General features: G+C 44.2%; 1 protein-coding gene and 1 pseudogene across 2 annotated transcripts in view; one reads left to right on the forward strand and one right to left on the reverse strand.

The window, feature by feature from the left end:
• The window catches only part of KDM4B (lysine demethylase 4B), a 566,075-nt gene that overhangs the window by 51,273 nt on the left and 498,424 nt on the right, over positions 1–16,378 (reverse strand). The window lies entirely within an intron of this gene.
• LOC141124477 (U2 spliceosomal RNA) lies at positions 15,485–15,619 on the forward strand (annotated as a pseudogene).

Here is a 16,378-nt window from a genome sequence, read left to right on the forward strand (position 1 = left end):
CCTGCGGTCAGACTTACACTTGTTGTGGGGTGGAGTATATATTAGATTGCTTTCCTCCCCCAGAACTTGGCTTAGCTTTACATTCCTTCACTTGATGTCCTGGCTTTCCACAATATAAGCATAGTCCTTTAGATCTACAACGAGATCTCTCTATATCAGAGAGAGGTCCTCGGGCTATTTCAATCTGCATTGGTTCATCTGTGGGAGCTTCAGAGGATATGTCAGGATTGCTAGGGGCAGAGAAGAAATTTTGCCTCTGAGGAACAGTGTAAGTATTGGCCCGTTCTTGTCTTTTCTCTCCCGTAATCTGCGATCGATCTGTATACAAAAGGAGACAGTGCTTGCAAGTGTGGATGGAACGCCGACTCTGGCTGACTAATCCTTCAGGGTTTCAGAAAGTCCTCAGCGAAACCGATCTAGTAGAGTGGGTTCATTCCAGTTAGATGCTACTGCCAGATGACAAAATTCTGTAATATAGTCTTTAACATTTCTTCTTCCTTGATTGAGGGCTCAGAGTGAGGCTGCGGCAGAGGCTACTTTATGGGGATCTTTATACAGTGCATCCATAGCTTTTATAAAGGCACCCCAATATAGGGGTATGTATTTGTAATAAATGATGTGCCCAAGTCTGAGGTTCACCAGTCAATAAAGAGATCCTGATCCGTATCCTGACAAAATCTGTTGCAAAGGTACAGGTTTGTAGAGAAAAAAGAATCTGGCATGAGGTAATAAATGTTCTATAAGAGGAGCGATCTCCATTGAATTTATCAGGTAATGCGACTTTGGGTTCAGGAGCAGCAGCACCTCTTTCCGGATACGTCACAGGTGCTTCAGGCACAGGAGCAGGTGTAGGTGTAATAACCAATTGGTCCAATCTTGCTTGATTGGCTTGATTAATTTTTTTCTTGCACAGACACTGCCAGAATGCTTATCTGTCGCTAATGCTTCAGCCAACCCTGTGGACTCCATACTGGTTCAGTTGTTTTGTCAGTTTGGGTATGGGGAGCCCAATAGCATGGGTACTGTCATCTACTTGGGTGTCTTCGAACTGGGATGATGCATTGCCTTGGACTCACTAGCCCCACCTGCTGCCAGCAGTGGACAATGTACAATCAAGCAGCCCATAAATAGCAGCACTTTCTGTTACTCAGTGCCCGTTTGTTTGGACTAGCTCCCTGGGTTTATAGAGAAATCTGTGATTTGGACTACCGTGTATTGAACCTCTGCCTGAATTCTTGAGCATTCTCCAGCCTGCTGATTTGGTACTTCACCGCCAGCCCGTGTTTGACCTCCGCCTGTCTGACCATTCTTTGGATTTCGATTTTGTACTGCTTTGCCTGATCTGCTGCCGACTTGGCCTGCCTGACTACGTTTTTGTCTGAATCCTCAGCATACAAGCTCCACTTAGGACACTACCTACCACAGGTACCTTATAGGTACGCACCTTGGATAAAGATACTTAGTAGGTAAATCCAGCACAGTTTCCAAAAACATGGTACAAAAGGGAAAGTCCAATAATCAAAGTCAAACATAGCAGAAGGTCAGGGCAGGCAGCAAAGGATCAGAGTCAATAAATGTAGCAAAGGTCAGGAAGCAATATTACACGGCAAGAAACAAGTACACACTGTGGGTAGCTCTAAAACAACTGAGCACTCTCTCTCTGGAACCTCTCAGCTTTATAGTGATTAAAGAGGAAATGACCTCCGGAGGGTGTGGTGGAAGTGATGCAATTGCTGTCTATAACAGGAAGCACTGCAGTGCTGCCATCTTGATAAGAGGATGCCATCAGACATGTGCTAGAGGTCTCACTAAACTCAAACGGGGGTGCCACAGGACACCAACAAGATTGCCAAGGACTGACATGCTGTGAATGCGAGGACCCCTGAGATTGGTACAGGTAGGTTGCGGGTTGTGATAGGTTCTGCTGGTCTTGGGTGAAAGAACAATTTAGATCTTTTTCCCATTTAATTATACAAGGTGGTTGATAATTTTCTGGGGGTACAATCAACATTTTATAAGTAGTGGAAAATGCGTATGGTAATACGCCTGTATCAGAACAGTACTCCAAGAGTGGTAAGGCGTTGCCCAAAACTGTTCGGAGGTGGGAGAGAATGCAAGAAATTATGTAGTTGGAGGGCTTTCCAGAAGTCAAAATGGAGATCGGCCACCATTCAATTGATATCCAAAAATGAGAGGCCTGGTAGCGACCCAGAGTCAAGTAAAGCCCGAAAAGTTTTATCCTGAAAGCCTGGTGTGAAGTGCAGATTTCCCAGTATTGGAAATAAAGGTGAGTTTGATGAAGAGAAGGAGACCTGAGTAAAGAGTTGTGAACAGATTTGTGTCGTGGGACCTATGAGGGGGTGGTTTTTCAAGAGGCCTGGTACCGATTTATAGCACCAAGATGCCCTCTGAAGAGGAATTTCACTTTGGGCTTGTTCTAACTGGGACCATAACTTAGTACCACTGTGGCGATACCAATCAGTCCAAGGTGAGCCGCTTGGTAGCATTTGCGTAGGTCAGGAACTGCCAACCCCCCATACTGTTTGGGAAGGGAAAGTTGTCGTCTTTGAAGTCTAGGCTGTTTGTGAGTCCATATTAAGTTTTAGAATAACGAGTGTGCTTGTCTGAAGTAGCGAAGAGGGATGAATCTTGCGATGGCTTGGAACAGATACAGAAATTTGGGGAGGATGCTCTCATTTTAATTATATTGCAGCGGCCAAACCATGAGTGAAGCCTGGTATGCCATTTGTCTAGTAAAATACGAAATTTTCTTTAAGAGTGGGCAAAAAATTAAGCTGGAAAATTTGTGAGAATTTAGGGAGAATAAAGTCTGTCTATTTAAGTTAAAAATTTAGTTGTAGATTTTGAAGAAGGGGTTGTGGTATCCCTATGCCCATAGGTTCAGATTTATTGAAATAAATTTTTATGTCATTGCGCAATATGTCTCAAATTCACGAAGAAGGTTCAGGAGTGAGATTGAGGGGTTTGTAAGGGAGAACATCATGTCATCAGCATATGCCCACACTTTCTGTTGAGTCCCTCCCACGTCGATGCCCGTAATGTCTGGTTGTAAACGCAATTTACATAAGAAGGGTTCCAGTGACAGGGCGAAGAGAAGGGGTGACAGTGGACATCCCTGCCTCGTCCCATTTGTGATAAATGTTCAGAGAGAATACCATTGACTTTGACCTGTGCAGTAGGGTTAGAATAAATCCTAAAAAATCCAATTTAGCATGGTATTTCCGAAGCCCACGTCTTAAAATTGAGAACATAAAACGCCAGTCTACACGATCAAATGCCTTTTCGGCATCCGTTCCTAGGAATATGCACAGGGTGTGAGTTGTATTGACACCATGTAACAAGTTGAGGATTTTGAACGTATTATCCCAGCTTCACGAGATGGGATAAAACCCACTTGATCCAAATGGATGGAGGCTAGTATTTTGGTGAATTGAGATCAACATTTAATAAGGATATTTCTATCCTATTTCCCCTGGGTCTGTAGCTGCAGACCCTAGTTTCCCTTGGGTCTGTAGCTGCCACAGGTCTTAGGGTCCTTACCTTCTTTGGGAATCACTGGAATGGGGGCCTGTAAAGTTTCCCTTGGGAAATACAGTGCCTTGCAAAAGTATTCACCCCCTTGGCATTTTTCGTGTTTTGTTGCCTCACAACTTGGAATTAACATGGATTTTTTGAGGATTTGCATCATTTAATTTACAGAACATGCCCACAACTTTGAAGATTTTTTTTTATGTATTGTGAATCAAATAGGACAAAATTACCCGAAAAAGTCAATGTGCATAACTATTCACCCCCCTAAAGTCAATACTTTGTAGAGCCACCTTTTGCGACTATCACAGCTCCAAATCACTTTGGATAAGTCTCTATGATCTTGCGACATCTTACCACTGGGATTTTTGCCCATTCCTCCTTGCAAAACTGCTCCTTCAAGTTGGATGGTTTGCGCTTGTGAACAGCAATCTTTAAGTCTGAACACAGATTTTCTATTGGATTGAGGTCTGGGCTTTGACTAGGCCATTCCATCACATTTAAATGTTTCCCCTTAAACCACTCAAGTGTTGCTTTAGGGTCATTGTTCTGCTGGAAGGTGAACCTCCGTCCTAAGCTCAAATCACACACAGAGTGTTACAGGTTTTGCTCAATAATATCCCTGTATTTAGCACCATCCATCTTTCCCTCAACTCTGACCAGTTTCCCAGTCCCGACTGCTGAAAAACATCCCCACAGCATGATGCTGCCACCACCATGTTTCATGGTGTTCTTTGGGCGATGTGATGTGTTGGGTATGCGCCAGACATAGCGTTTTCTTTGATGGCCAAAAAGTTAAATTTTAGTCTCAACAGACCAGAGCACCTTCCTCCATACATTTTGGGAGTCTCCCACATGCCTTTTCAGAAAACTCAAAACGTGCCATTTTGTTTTTTTTGCTGAAAGTAATGGCTTTCTTCTGGTCACTCTGCCATAAAGCCCAACTCTATGGAGCGTACAGCTTACAGTATTGTCATCCTATGTACAGATACTCCAGTCTCTGCTGTGGAACTCTGCAGCTCCTCCAGGGTTACCTTAGGTCTTTGTGCTGCCTCTCTGATTAATGCCCTCCTTGCCCGTGAGTTTTGGTGTGCGGCCGTCTCTTGGCAGGTTTGCTGTTGTGCCATGTTCTTTCCATTTGGGTATGATAGATTTGATGGTGCTCCTAGGGGTCCATCAAAGATTTGGATTTTTTTTTTTATAACCTAACCCTGATTTGTACTTAACAACATTGTTACTTACTTGTTTGGAGAGTTCCTTGGTCTTCATGGCAGTGTTTGGTTAGTGGTGCCTCTTGCTTAGGTGTTGCAGCCACTGGGGCCTTTCAAAAAGGTGTGTACCGTATATGTAATGACAGATCATGTGACACGAAAGCCTCATACACACGATAGGACTTTGTACAAACTTTCCCGTGGATTTTTGTACAAAGGGCGTTGGCCTTAAACTAATTAAGCATACACACGGCAGGACTTTTTCATCCAACTTTCACCAAATCACGTGGTTCTCAGCTCTTTACTGCCACCTTTTGGTCAACTTCTGTATCGACAAGATTTGACACCTGTGAGCCCCGTCGCGGGAGCCAGCGCCGAGCTGGCTCGCTCATCTGGAAAGGAAAAATGTGTTTTTTCCTTTCACGATGAGCGACAAGCATTGCCGACAGGTGTTTGGTATGAATCATGAGGGGGAACTCCACGCCAAATTTTAAATAAAAAACTGGCATGTGTTCCCCTTCAGGAGCATACCAGGCCCTTAGGTCTGGTAAGGATTTTAAGGGGAACCCCCTACGCCGAAAAAAAAGCAGGGGGGTCCCCCCAAAATCCATACCAGACCCTTATCCGAGCACGCAGCCCGGCCGGTCAGGAAAGAGGGTGGGGACGAGCGAGCGCCCCCTCCCCCTCCCGAGCCGTACCAGGCCGCATGCCCTCAACATGGGGGGTTGGCGCTTTGGGGCAGGGGGGCGCCCTGCGGCCCCCCCACCCCAAAGCACCTTGTCCCCATGTTGATGAGGATAAGGGCCTCTTCCCGAGAACCCTGGCCGTTGGTTGTCGGGGTCTGCGGGCGCAGGGCTTATCAGAATCTGGGAGCCCCCTTTAATAAGGGGGCCCCCAGATCCCGGCCCCCCACCCTATGTGAATGAGTATGGGGTACATCGTACCCCTACCCATTCACCTGGGGAAAAAAAAGTGTCAATAAAAAAAAAAACACTTGACAGTTTTTTAAAGTAATTTATTAGACAGCTCCGGGGGTCTTCTTCCGACTTCTCCGCTCTCTCCGGCCTCTTCTCCTGGTGTCCGGTTCATCTCCCGCTCTCCGGTTCTTCTGCCGGGCTCCTCCGCTATCTTCTGCTAGTGGTGGCCCGATCTTCTCCCTCGTCTTGTTCCTTCTTCCGATGTTGACACGACGCACTCTTCCGATGTAATGCTGTGTGCAAGGTGCGCAACGACTTATATAGGCATGGGGCGTGGTCACCGGGTGATGTCACCCGGTGACCCCACCCCTTTATGACGTCACAGTCCCAGGGCATGAGGGTTCCCCTTAAAATCCATACCAGACCTAAGGGCTTGGTATGCTCCCAGAGGGGAATTCCCGCTCGTGCTGGCTGCAATAGGAAAATGTGTTTTTCCTATTGCAGCCAGCGCGAGATGTACAGTACCCTGTCGCCGAGAACCAGCGCGTTGGGATCGAGCTGGAAACATTTTTGCGGGCGGGTACTGTAGTTTGTACAAAAGTCTGATGGCTTTGTGTACACACGATCGAACTTTGCTCCATCGGACTTTTGTCTTTTAATTTAATCTTTATTGAGGAATTTTTCCTATACAATTTACATAAATGTCTATATATATTAAAATTTATCATACATCCTCTTTTCCCCTGTTTTCCTCTCCCTTCCCCCCCCCAGCCTCCTTATCCCACCCCCCCCCACCCCCGATCTGTTGTCTTCGCTTCTTTTCCTTCTATTATTCCTGTCTCTTTTCACTCATATTCTGAGCGTACTTCTCTGAATTTTTATAAACCTGCCATTTCTCCCAGATTTCTCTATAGGTCTCCTCTCGTCCCTGTTCTCTGTAGCACAGAAACTCCATATTACTTATTTGGTCTACTCTTTGTAGCCACTCTCTTGTACTTGGTTTCTCCGTGTGTAACCATTTTTTTGGAATGAGGCCCTTTGCTGCATTGAGCAGGAACGGGGCCAGAGTTTTCTTATATCTATCATTTGTGTTTCATATAATTTTATGCCCAGTTCTTGTTCCCATTTTTCTATGAAGGGGAGAGACCCATGTCCTTCTAGTTCTGTTAATATTTCATACATTTGAGATATTCCATGTTTTAAGTGCGTTTTTATATTACAGAGCTTTTCAATTGAAGTTAACGCCTTCTCTTCTCTAATTGATTGAGGGATTGTGTTTATGGGGAGCAGGTGTGTTAAATTTGGTGTTATCGCTCTCTCTCATACTGGTCACCAGAAGTTCAACATGGCACCTCATGGCAACGAACTTTCTGAGGATGTGAAAAAAAGGAATTGTTTCTCTACATAAAGATGGCCTAGGCTATAAGAAAATTGCCAAGACCCTTAAACTCAGCTGCAGCACAGTGGCCAAGATCATACAGTGGTTTAACAGAACAGGTTTCAATCAGAGCAGGCCTCGCTATGGTCGACCAAAGAAGTTGAGTGCACATGCTCAGCGTCATATTCAGAGGTTGTCTTTGGGAAATAGATGTATGAGTGCTGCCAGCTATTCTGCAGAGGTTGAAGGAGTGGGGGGTCAGCCTGTCAGTGCAGACCATACGCCGCACACTGCATCAAATTGGTCTGCATGGCTGTCATCCCAGAAGGAAGCCTCTTCTAAAGATGATGCACAAGAAAGCCTGTAAACAGTTTACTAAAGGCAAGCAGACTAAGGACATGGATTACTGGAACCATGTCCTGTGGTCTGATGAGACCAAGATAAACTTATTTGGTTCAGATGGTGTCAAGCGTGTGTGGCAGCAACCCGGTGAGGAGTACAAAGACACGTGTGTCTTGCCTACAGTCAATTATGGTGGTGGGAGTGTCATGGTCTGGGGCTTCGTGAGTGCTCCCGGCACTGGGGAGCTACAGTTCATTGAGACAACCATTAATGCCAACATGTACTATGACATGATCCCCTCCTTTCAGAGACTGGGCTGCAGGGCAGTATACCAACATGAGAACGACCTCAAACACTCCTCCAACATGACCACTGTCTTGCTACAGAAGCTGAGGGTAAAGGTCATTGACTGGCCAAGCATGTCTCCAGACCTAAACCCTATTGAGCATCTGTGGGGTATCCTCAAACGGAAGGTTGAGGAGCGCAAGGTCTCTAACATCGACCAGCTCCGTGATGTCGTCATGGAGGAGTGGAAGGGGACTCCTGTGGCAACCTGTGAAGCTCTGGTAAACCCCATGCCCAAGAGGGTTAAGGCAGTGCTGGAAAATAATGGTAGCCACAGAAAATATTGACACTTTGGGCCCAATTTGGACATTTTCATTTAGGGGTCTACTCACTTTTGTTTTCAGCAGTTTAGACAATAACGGCTGTGTGTTGAGGTATTTTGAGGGGACAGCAATTTTTAACTGTTATACAAGCTGTACATTCACTACTTTACATTGTAGCGTGTCATTTATTCAGTGTTGTCACAAAAAAAGATATGACAAAATATTTTCAAAAATGTGAGAAATAGGGGGGTTTGTTTGACATAACAGTTATTTACAATAAATATATATGTTAACGATTCATTATATAAACACATATATATATATATATATATATATATATATATATATATATATATATATATATATATATATATATATATATATTATTCTACCTGCATTTAAATGCTATTATTAATGTCATTTTTATATAATTTTTAATTTATTAGTAAATACAATTTTGTAAACCATGAAATATGGTTTTACCCATGGAATGTTCTATTACAGTTATACGGGCGTTTATCAATTATGAAATATATTTTATTTTATTAATAAATATTTATACTTTATTAAAATTATTTTTTAATGATTATAAATGTATTTTGCATTTATATGAATGGTGTATAGCTGCATTACATATGTGGATTACATTCATTTACTATACACCATTCACATTTAAATAGGCACATGTATGATCTTTAAATATTGATAAAAACAATGTTTTTTAATAATTAGGTTAATGTATATTGTGTAGGGGGAATTTAACTTTATAATTTTATTAATAATGTTGGGGAATAATGTGTGCTGATTCGTGTTCAACTTTTGTATTTTACACTTCCTATTACTGTAATCCCGCTTCATCACGCAAGATTACAGTGAGAGGAGCCGTTCTCAGGAGTTCCCGATGTTTGTAGATCGCTTCTCAACTCAACATAAGAAGCGAGTTACAGACCATCATAAACAGGCACTCAGAGGAGAGCGATCTCCTCTGATAATGCCTGAGAACTGAATAGCGGTATTTTATCGCAGTTTCATAAAAGGACACCTTGTTGTTTAGGGAAAGAAAAGCTGGAGTTTATCTTTAAATGTGAAGAGATGGTAAACCACTCTAATGCCACGTACACACGAGCGGACTTTACGGCAGACAGGATTTGGTCGGACAATTCGATCGTGTGTGGGCTCCAGCGGACTTTGTTTTCTCAAAAGTTGGACGGACTTAGATTTGAAACATGTTTTAAATTAATCCGTTGAAATCGAGTCCGGTCGAAAAGTCCGCCGTCTGTATGCTAGTTCGACGGACAAAAAGCCACGCTAGGGCAGCTATTGGCTACTGGCTATGAACTTCCTTGTTTTAGTCTGGTCGTACGTCATCACGTACGAATTCGACGGACTTTGGTGGATTGTGTGTAGGCAAGTCCGTTCATTCAGAAAGTCCGTCGTAAAGTATGTCGAAAAGTCCGCCGGGCAAAGTCTGCCGTAAAGTCCGCTCGTGTGTACGCGGCATTAGAGCCTTCCCTCAGCACAGGTGAAGATGTTGCCTGTATAGCATGTCTCTACATATGTACAAAATATCCAGACAAGCAGGGTTAATTTTGTTGACCAAATTAACACTAATTTTAGTCTAATAACCACTTCCTGCGAAACAACTTACCTGTACGTAGTCTTACCGGGGTGAAGCCTGTAGCTGCAAGCTTTACCCCGGTACTGTTTTTTTTTTTTTAGAGCTGGAGGTCGGCTTTCTGATAACAATGCGGCTCAGCAGCTGCTCGCCCGTCATCACAAGGTCGCGCCCCCCGCCACCTTCTGCCACGCCGCCCAGGTCTCCCGTTCCACCAGGAGACCCGAGCGACCTAGGTAGAAAATAAATAAGTGCAGCGCTATGATTGCAAAAAAAAAGGGAAAAATTGTATGTGATTCAAACATATATGTGACAAAATGACACAAACTCTAACATAATAGATAAATGTCCAAGTTGAACAAAATGATGAAATACAGTCCAATTAGATTTGTGATCCAGTACACATGTGGGAAGTTCCTGGCATTCCTGGGAACCTTGGAGTGAAAAATGAAAGTAAACACCACCACCGTGAAAGAGGGAGGAGGCTTACCAGATAATATTGACTTGGCGGGGCATATACCACCCAAGTCAACAGGGCTTGTTGGGTTCAAACCACCCAATGGGGGACAGCAGATCCTGGAACTCCGTCAGTCGATCAGCCTTAGACGGTCATGAGATGTTAGCTGGAGGCTCCAGGAGTCTCGGGGAGCATGAAAACGTATTGTCACAGGAAAGGTGTCATGTATTAGAAAAAGGGGGCTGACATAGCGTGATACCGTTTAAAAATGGGGTGGTTTATTAAAAATATAAATTCAACACTCACATTTGGAAATTGATACAGCATGTAAAAGCATGAGGCGATGTTAGCGGAAGGTCCACCCAACGCGTTTCGACTGCACAGTCATCTGGGGTGTGGACGCCCCGAAAAACATCGCTTAATGGAGATAGTGACCCCAGAGTTTGCTTGACACAGGAAGTGATCCCAAATGACATCACTTCCTGTCTCCATGTCTAAATACAAAACACAAAATCAAGGAACAGTTTGTACATACGAATGGATTGCATGATAGCGATAGCCAGCACCTCCGAATGGCATAACGGAATGCATCCCACAGTGCGCCATGCACCAAAAACACTCGGTCTGTAAACCAAGCCTCGTTGGGAAATCGAGGCATGGTTGCCTGGCTGCTATCTCAAACTAAACAGGCCTCGTTTTGAAACTGAGGCTTGGATAAGTGACTTCCTCTTTGTATATCTTTACTTCGTGTGTTGCAGCATCAGGTCTATTAGCCAAACCTCGCTATGAAGTCGAGGCGTGGCTATATGGCTTCCATCACAACCAAGCCTCATTATGGGACTGAGGTGTGGATTAGTGACTTCCGCCCTGCAAACCAACTAAGCCTCTCTCCAGAGGCGAAGCCCGGTATAACAGTCAGATATAGCATGATAAACATAAAGGACGTGTCACATAATAAACACGGGTCGCATGCCCATCCACAGATAGGTAAATACAAAACCTAAGAGAATATGAGAAATAAGCCCGCCCAACATAGTGGGGATGGCAGAAAATGAAATTTGTAGTGCATGAAACTGTGTTAATAAAAAAAAAAAAAAAAAAAAATGCAATCCATTCTATGGACACGGCTAAAGCAAGGTCTGGGGTGTACATTAATTGTAAGCAGTGCTTCAAATGAAGGCACAGCAATAGCTCCAATCTGTGTAGAATATAGTAAAAGCTAATAATATACGTAGATATCCATATTGAATTGGAAACAATGTATCAAAAAATATATATGCAAATGGACATTAAAATTAAACATAAAAAAGATAAAAACGTTCCAAATAATGTGGCAATTAGGCTCTATTTATAAAAGAGTTGATGTCCCACTCCACGTTCATCCCCTGTAGATGGTGAGTCTGTAATTTATAAATCCAGAAGGTTTCGAGTCTGGATACCCCTCTGGTTTTAGCTCCAACCCTCCATGGGGCAATGTATCTGTCTATAATGAGAAATTGAGTACCTTTTGGGTCCCGTGCATGGTGTTGTGGATAGCGACGGGGAACTGTATGTTTAATACTACCCAATTTTATTAAATTAATATGTTCAGTGACCCTAGCAGTGAATGAGCGAATGGTTCTACCAATATATTGCTTCCCACAAGGGCAAGTCAGTAAATATACCACATGAGTTGTGGCACAGGTGCAGAATTGTTTGATGGTATAGACTCGACCAGTTACAGTCGAATGAAATTCCTTAGTAGTTCTGCGTCCACTGATATTGTGTTGACAGGCAGAACATTTTTTACAAGGACAGTATCCTACACAATTGTGGAAGAATGAAGGCCTGATGGGAGGGTTGATGATAGAAGGGGCAATCTTATTTTCGAGTGAAGGCGCACCTCGGTATACCACCTTGGGTCTCTCTGGTATGATGGACCCAAGTACTCTATCATTCCTCAAAATTCCCCAGTGTCGTTCCGAAAATGTCCTTAATCTGTTTGTGCTGTGTTGAAAACCCGGTAAGAAATGACCATTTAAAATTATCATCGCCCTCACGCTGTGGTTTATCAGCCAACAGAGGAGCTCGGTCAGTATTCAGTACCGTGATGAGATCCCTATCGACATCAGCCTGATTGTATCCTTTGTCGAGGAATCTTTCTCTCAGAATGTTAGCTTGGGATCTAAAAGGTGGAAATGTCAGTACAATTTCTGCGTAAACGCAGGAATTGGCTTTTAGGAACCGAACTCAGCCATGACTTGTGATGGCAGCTGTCTGTGGGTATAAACCCATTCCTGTCAGTAGCCTTAAAGTGGGTACTCAATATAAATGGTTGCTCTCACCTTTCAATCACAAGATGATCCAAGGCATAGAAAACGTCCTCCTCCCACTTGGCCATAAAGAGGTTGGCCAGACTGGGAGCGAATTTGGCTACCTCAAGGATACGAAGGATGTGATTAATCGTCTAGCAGAATTTAATATTGAAGGTGACCTGATTATGGCAACAGCTGACGTCGCATCCTTGTATACCTGTATCCCACATCAGAGAGGAATGGAGGCCGCACAAGAATTTCTGAATAGAGACATCACTCTTGCCACACCACAGGTTGAATTTATTTTGGAACTTTTAGATTTTGCCACCCATCATAACTATTTTTGGTTTGATGGACGTTTTTATTTACAGCTCAAAGGTGTGGCGATGGGAGCCAAATTAGCTCCCAGTCTGGCCAACCTCTTTATGGCCAAGTGGGAGGAGGACGTTGTCTATGCCTTGGATCACCCACAGTTGAAACTGTGGGCCAGGTACATAGACGGCATCCTCCTCCTATGGGCTGGTACTTAGGAAAAATTCCTCCAATGATTCCGAACACTCAATGATAACAATCGCGGGATTGTCCTAACTTACCAGTCCTTCCAAGATCAATTTTCTAGATCTTGTGATTGAAAGGTCAGAGCAACAATTTATATTGAGTACCCACTTTAAGGCTACCGACAGGAATGGGTTTATACCCACAGACAGCTGCCATCACAAGTCATGGCTGAGTTCGGATCCTAAAAGCCAATTCCTGCGTTTACGCAGGAATTGTACTGACATTTCCACCTTTAGATACCAAGCTAACATTCTGAGAGAAAGATTCCTCGAAAAAGATACAATCAGGCTGATGTCGATAGGGATCTCATCACAATACTGACTACTGACCGAGCTCCTCTGTTGGCTGATAAACCACAGCGTGAGGGCGATGATAATTTTAAATGGTCATTTCTTACCGGGTTTTCAACATAGCACAAACAGATTAAGGACATTTTCGAACGACACTGGGGAATTTTGAGGAATGATAGAGTACTTGGGTCCATCATACCAGAGAGACCCAAGGTGGTATAACGAGGTGCACCCGTCACTCAAAAATAAGCTTGCCCCTTCTATCATCAACCCTCCCATCAGGCCTTCATTCTTCCACAATTGTGTAGGATACTATCCTTGTAAAAAATGTTCTGTCTGTCAGCACAATATCAGTGGACGCAGAACCACTAAGGAATTTCATTTGATTGTGACTGGTCGAGTCTACACCATTAAACAATTCTGCACCTGTGTCACAACTCATGTGGTATATTTACTGACTTGCCCTTGTGGGAAGCAATATATTGGTAGAACCATTCGTTCATTCACTGCTAGGGTCACTGAACATATTAATTTAATAAAATTGGGTAGTATTAAACATACAATTCCCCGTCGCTATCCACAACACCATGCACGGGACCCAAAAGGTACTCAATTTCTCATTATAGACAGATACATTGCCCCATGGAGGGGTGGAGCTAAAACCAGAGGGGTATCCAGACTCAAAACCTTCTGGATTTATGAATTACAGACTCACCATCCACAGGGGATGAACGTGGAGTGGGACATCAACTCTTTTATAAATAGAGCCTAATTGCCACATTATTTGGAACATTTTTATCTTTTTTATGTCCCCTTTTTTATGTCTAATTTTAATGTCCATTTGCATATATATTTTTTGATACATTGTTTCCAATTCAATATGGATATCTACGTATATTATTTGCTTTTACTATATTCTACACAGATTGGAGCTATTGCTGTGCCTTCATTTGAAGCACTGCTTACAATTAATGTACACCCCAGACCTTGCTTTAGCCGTGTCCATAGAATGGATTGCATTTTTTTTTTTTTTTTTTATTAACACAGTTTCATGCACTACAAATTTTGTTTTCTGCCATCCCCACTATGTTGGGTGGGCTTATTTCTCATATTCTCTTAGGTTTTGTATTTATCTATCTGTGGATGGGCATGCGACCCGTGTTTATTATGTGACACGTCCTTTATGTTTATCATGCTATATCTGACTGTTATTCCGGGCTTCCCCTCTGGAGGGAAGCTTAGTTGGTTTGCAGGGCGGAAGTCACTAATCCACACCTCAGTCCCATAATGAGGCTTGGTTGTGATGGAAGCCATATAGCCACGCCTCGACTTCAAAGCGAAGTTTGGCTAATAGACCTGATGCTGCAACACACGAAGTAAAGATATACAAAGAGGAAGTCACTTATCCAAGCCTCCGTTTCAAAACGAGGCCCGTTTAGTTTGAGATGGCAGCCAGGCAACCATGCCTCGATTTCCCAACGAGGCTTGGTTTACAGACCGAGTGTTTTTGGTGCATGGCGCACTGTGGGATGCATTCCGTTATGCCATTCGGAGGTGCTGGCTATCGCTATCATGCAATCCATTTGTATGTACAAACTGTTCCTTGATTTTGTGTTTTGTATTTAGACATGGAGACAGGAAGTGATGTCATTTGGGATCACTTCCTGTGTCAAGCAAACTCTGGGGTCACTAACTCCATTTAAGCAATGTTTTCTGGGGCGTCCACACCCCAGACGACGACTGTGCAGTCGAAACGCGTTGGGTGGACCTTCCGCTAACATCGCCTCATGCTTTTACATGCTGTATCAATTTCTTCCAAATGTGAGTGTTGAATTTATATTTTTAATAAACCACCTCCTTTTTAAACGGTATCACGCTCTGTCAGCCCCCTTTTTCTATTACATGACACCCATCCTGTGACAATAAGTTTTCATGCTCCCCGAGACTCCTGGAGCCTCCAGCTAACATCTCATGACTGTCTAAGGCTGATCGACTGACGGAGTTCCAGGATCTGCTGTCCCCCATTGGGTGGTTTGAACCCAACAAGCCCTGTTGACTTGGGTGGTATATGCCCCGCCAAGTCAATATTATCTGGTAAGCCTCCTCCCTCGTTCACGGTGGTGGCGTTTGCTTTCATTTTTTCACTCCAAGGTTCCCAGGAATGCCAGGAACTTCCCATATGTGTATTGGATCACAAACCTAATTGGACTGTATTTCATCATTTTGTTCAACTTGGACATTTGTGTGTAGTGCACACACAAGTAGATCGCTTCTCGGCCTTTTGGCTAAGATCAAGTGTAGTATCGACTTTAGCCCTTAGGGGTGTCTCTGCTTCACAGCTAGGACGTTGAGAACCACTTGCATCTATCCAAGCTAATTGGTCCTTGTGGGGTACCCTCTGCTCGGCCTGGTAGGATCGTTGATTAAATTCAGCTTCACCTACTTGCTGCTATTGGGTTAGAGGCTTAGCCCCCACAGGGAACGAGATTGCGGTCTTCCCTCCTCCCCCACTCCGCATTACTACCTCCGGGCAGTAGATGCTAGAGCCTTTGTAAAGGCTACGAAAAAGAGCGAAGACGTCGAGGAACCAGAAGGAAGCCGCCTAAGAAACATCTGAAGCGACATCCAAATCCTTGACGATGGGGAAGAGCGAAAAGAAGACCGGAAAAGAGAAGAAGAACCCCGTTCCAGCCACCTCCTCCAAGCCCGGGAATGCCGCTGCCTCAACCCCCGCCCCTACCCCGGCCGGCACCAGCCGACCAGGACCAGCCAAGCCAGACCAGCCTGCAGACGGGCTCCCAGCTTTGGAGCCATGGATGAAGCAGACGGTCGTGCTGCAGCTGAAGGAGGTGGACGGAAGAGTCCCCGACATGACCCCGGAGATCTTTGGAAAGAAGATGATCCTGGAACAGGGGTTCAGCAAAGCGGAGACGCTTTCTGTGCAGGCCTTCACAAGAGGTGTATTCTTTATAACTTTTGTGTCGTTCCAGGTCTGCAGAAGATACTGGGAGATGGTGAAGACCAGTGGCCCTGAATCCCCTTTCCGGAAGTTTACTGCGAACTGCCCCATAACACGGGACGAAAAGCGGGTGACAGTGGCCATGAGGAACCCCCATACCAGTGGAAAGGACATAGCCACCTACCTCCAGAGGTTCTGCA

The sequence above is a fragment of the Aquarana catesbeiana genome, linkage group LG01, assembly GCF_042186555.1.
Source record: "Aquarana catesbeiana isolate 2022-GZ linkage group LG01, ASM4218655v1, whole genome shotgun sequence".
In the NCBI taxonomy this organism is placed as follows: domain Eukaryota; kingdom Metazoa; phylum Chordata; class Amphibia; order Anura; family Ranidae; genus Aquarana; species Aquarana catesbeiana.